The sequence below is a fragment of the Mytilus edulis genome, chromosome 9 (assembly GCF_963676685.1).
Source record: "Mytilus edulis chromosome 9, xbMytEdul2.2, whole genome shotgun sequence".
NCBI classification, from domain to species: domain Eukaryota; kingdom Metazoa; phylum Mollusca; class Bivalvia; order Mytilida; family Mytilidae; genus Mytilus; species Mytilus edulis.
Genome location: NC_092352.1, coordinates 42,378,591 through 42,383,641, shown reverse-complemented (window position 1 = coordinate 42,383,641; position 5,051 = coordinate 42,378,591).

The window sequence follows — 5,051 nt, the reverse complement described above, 5'->3', positions numbered from 1 at the left end:
ACATAACACTCGTGTTAACAATTACTATGAGTATGATCTTCCTGACAATCGTAGGTCATTTTTTATTTTCTGTATTGTACAACTATTTGATAACGAATACAAGATAGTATGATAGACAAAGCAAAAAGGTAAATTTACGAGATTATATGAATTATGCAAGAACAGAAATTATAGTAAAACCAAAACCATTGCACCATAAACATGCATTGCAGGACCTTGATTTGGAACAATACCCAAAAAACCCTGTGACTTGTGACTGTTCTCACTCGCCTTAGGCATTTATTACCGTACCTGTATTTGGCAACACTTTTAGAAATTTTGGTCCTCAATGCTCTTCAACTTCGTACTTTATTTGGCCTTTTCAACTTTTTGGGATTCAAGCGTCACTGATGAGTCTTTTGTAGACGAAACGCGCGTCTGGCGTATATACAAAATTTAGTCCTGGTATCTATGATGAGTATACCTATATTAACAGATCCTCTGGCAATGTTATTACTGCAGATACAAACATAATTCAACACGAACACCAACAAAAGGTGATATAACATGGTCCTATGTTTCGAGAACCACAACAAATCAATTGGAACCATAGCTTCAAAATATCTATGGATTCCAAGACTACGCAAAACGAGTAGAAGCTGAATTGGACACTCTGTTAGAATGGATCAAAACAATCAGTTCTCTTAGACATGTACGCCATACGCCGATACCAAAACCGAAACTGAAATCGATACCGAAACCGATACCGAAACCAAAAATGTAGTGAGCTAATTGAGAAAATGTTTATTATGTAAAATTAACTTATTAGTACGGTGACCAGACCCAATATATTTTAGATTTAATCGTCAAACATACTATATGGCTATAGTATATATCATTGGATTCGGGAAAAAAATAAGTACTTTTGAAATAACAATGTCGTCAAAGAGAAATGTGGTAATAGTTTTGCATAAATAGGGTCAAAGATCAAATTTTTTTTTTTTTTTTCTTCCATAATTTTGAAATTAAGTTTATTATTGTTTTTCCACTATTTCCCATTTCTAAATTTAGTACAACTATTTAGGTAAAATTTCAGATACAGACATTATTTTTGAATCATTAAACAATGAGTTATCTCGAAAATGAAAAAAAATGAATTAGCTATATAGGAAATCGATTTTTTTCTGGAAATTGGCTTTTTTCAAACACTTGATCTAGATCTATTATGCAAATATTCTAATAAAGTTACAGTAGTTACCTTACCGGCTGACATTCAACCTCATCAATAAATGATAAATATTATTATTTTAACTGAATCCTGCTACATTGTATCATGGAGGCGTATTTTGCATAAGCTCATTCATGTAATTCATGACAACTTGAAAGCACCCGATACCACGAAAACAGTTATAATTCAAAATTCCAACCAAAGACATCATCACAACAGAGTTATGCCAGGAGTATCTTCTGGTTTAAAATCTGTCAAGGAACATGATTTGCAATTTCCATATAATTCTGACCCTTTACAGGAGTAAAGCTCCGGACATGTAGGGTTTTGTTGTGAACAAACACATGATTTTTTTTACATGGACATTTTCCCTTCAATGAAAACACAAGATCCTGCAAGAATATTGCTGACATATGCCCATTAAAATACACGGGGTGTAATGAATCATTTAAATTTCGCCAACCGTATTGTAAATTGACGAAATAAGGGGGTTAGCAATGTAAAATGCGCTCCAAATTTTTAGTTTGAAACAAAGTACGTAAAAAAAGAGGGACGAAAGATACCAAAGGGACAGTCAAACTCATAAATCCAAAACAAACTGACAACGCTAAAAATGAAAAAGACAAACAGAAAAACAATAGTACACACGACACAACATAGAAAACTAAAGAATAAACAACACGAACCCCACCAAAAACTAGGGGTGATCTCAGGTGCTCCGGAAGGGTAAGCAGATCCTGCTCCACATGTGGCACCCGTCGTGTTGCTTATGTGATTACAAATCCGGTAAATAGTCTAATTCGGTAGGTCATATTCATGAAACGGAAGGGGATTGTAGTTACGACGTAAGGAACATATCCGATATCATTTGTGAAACGGTTATTCCATAACGGTCAACCAACTCGTGATGGCGTCCGTAAAATTTACGAAGGGATGATTTCAACTTCACCATTTGGAACTCTTGGTTTAATAGCTTCCTTGTGAGCAGCAAACCTCTATCAAGAAAATCATGATAGGAAATGCAAGCACGGGAATATCGTATCAATTGGGAGATATATACCCCGTATGCAGGTGCTGCTACTTAGAAATGGAAAGTTCACAATTGGAAAGCTGAAATCATCTCTTTTGTCGTAAAGTTTTGTTTTCAACCGACCCTCATTGTCAATTTCTAGATGTAAGTCAAGATATGAAGCCGACTTAACTGTGTCTGTAGTATCCTTTATCTCTAGTTCGATTGGATAGATGCGTTCCACATAGTCACCAAATTTTGAATTTTTCAGTGAAAGAACATCATCTATATAGCGGAAAGTAGAGTTAAAGGATATTGCAAACTTCTTATCTTTCTTCCTAAGAAGTTCCAGCATGAAGTCAGCCTCATAATAATAAAGAAACAAGTCGGCGAGTAGAGGGGCACAGTTTGTTCCCATTGGAATGCCGACAGTCTGTTGAAAAACACGTCCTCCGAACGTAACAAATATGTTGTCAATCAAGAAATCAAGCATCTTGATAATATCAGTTTCAGAGAATTTTTTGTTGGAATCAGAGTGATTCTTTACAAAGTAGGATTTATCCCTCCCTAAGACAAGATACTTGTATCTACGTTGGCCATTCTTTTTTATGAAGCAAATTAATACCAACTCTTTCAATTTGTCTTTTAGTTTGGAATGTGGAATACTTGTGTACAGAGTAGAAAAGTCAAATGTTTTAATACTGTTACAAGATGAAAGAGAGTTAGATTGTATGTACTCTAAAAGATCTTTTGAATTTTTAAGTATCCACATCAGTGCTGCCTCACAGGTAGGTAACCTGACTAAACTTGCGTCTTTACTGGTGGCAAGCTTGAAGTGCATTGGATAATTACTATGATGGAATGGTTTTAAAGAGATATTTCTGATCATATAGCTTTGAATTTAACTTCCATGCCCAACCAAGGGCTTCACTTTGTCCATATTACCGAAACTCTTTATCTGATACACTTTGGTGGAAGCTATAGTCTTTGTGCGGCGTTCCCTTTAGACAGACTTTATAGAGTTGTTCATTACGTAGCGGTCAAAAACATCTGCTACTGTTTGCGTTATAGAAATTCGTTGGCATATTTTTTAATAGACAGCTGCAATGTCACCGAATGTTTTAGGTTACCGTTCTAAACATCAATACATTGAACCAATGCCTTACCACCTGTAAGTTAGGAGTGATGGTACAAAGGAAGGTACGGAAAGTGCTCAAGGAACCTCAGATTATAATTACTTCAACAAATAAGTCTTACATGATTTTCTCATGGTGCCGTCATCTTGAAAAAGGGAAATTGTAATGGGACCTACAGGGTGCGACAGCACATGTTCTATGGTACATCATCTCTATATTTTGCCACATTCAGTGTACGTCTAAATACAAATTATGGATGTATGTGACCTAAAAGTATTTCCCCCGATTTGTATTTAAGGTTTGTTTTTGTGGTCATGTTTTCAACATTTTTAGTTTGGACTTTGATATTGGACTATAAAAACTCCTTGAAGGACATAAAGAAAGTGAACTAGTGAAACAATGCTAAGACATGTTCAATACTTCCTCTACAGCTATGAGCAAAGAATCTCGAATATCTCTTGTAGCATGCCTTTTCTAGAAGAGATATTGATAAGACATGGAGGATGGGATTCATCATCAAAGGGATCAGTCATGGATAATTCAGATGGTTCACAATAGCAATAACATGTTCTTCTCCTCTCTTCATTGCTGTTGGTTTTGTTTCCTCTTGTGAATTTGCATTATTTGCAGCAATTCCAGCCATTTTCAGCGTTACACGACTAAGGGGTTCTAGGAAATTTCTAGTAAGGGTCCATCTAACAAGCTCAGACTTTTGATTTGTTATGCCTACAGTGTCACATGATCCCCTTAGGGCTTTGATAACGGTCTTTTCTCTTGCCATGTCGGTCTTTGACCGTCAGATTGTCCAGGAGTCTGTCTTTAAGAAAAGTAGCCATCCATAAAAGATGATCGAATATTCGCAGAAAGTTGAAGCATATCGACTATGTAAACTGTCATCCACCTTCAGTAAATATTACGGTTTGTTACAAAAACATAAGGTTACATTTGAGATGACGATCGCAAGGAAGTGACCAATTTCCCTCTCGTCCTGCTCTAACATTTGCCAGCAAAATGTCTAATGCTTCAAGGAACACATCCCAGTATTTGAATGTAAGGGATACAGCACTCATTGCTTATACGTATTTATAAGAGGCTGTATAGGTGCTTCGAATAGCTCTGTCATATGAGCGTAAGGACTTGTGTTTGGCTAGAATTGCTTAATTAGTGCTTCTGAGATAAATGAATTTATTATTATTGATTAATAAAGGTATGAAATATCATATAAATGTTAATTAATGTACATTTTGCGTTAAAAAATGATGAAATTGAATTGAAACGTACTCTATTCACTGCAGAATATTCGTAGTGTCATTTTTACATAAACTCCTAATAACAGATTAATTTTGCTAAACTTTATTTTTGAATCGTTAAAATAAGGTGTAACAACAATGTTGTAATAACAGAAATCATAGCACGGACGTTATTTTACAATGTAGACCTTAAAACTTTTCTAAGTCGATTTTTAGTTTAAGTTAAACTACGTACTTCAAAGCCCATTTTACAAAAATTGCACCGTACGATTTTTTGACGACAAGTCAAAATGTGAAGTTTAATATTTGATCTACCAAGACTGTGATTTATAGCCGTATAGTACGAATGACGATTAAACTCCTTAAATAAGCGACTTTTCTTTACTTGGTCACCGTACTATATGCAGTGCAGTGTATGAGAGAGAAGTGCAGACCTCATTTCAATAACC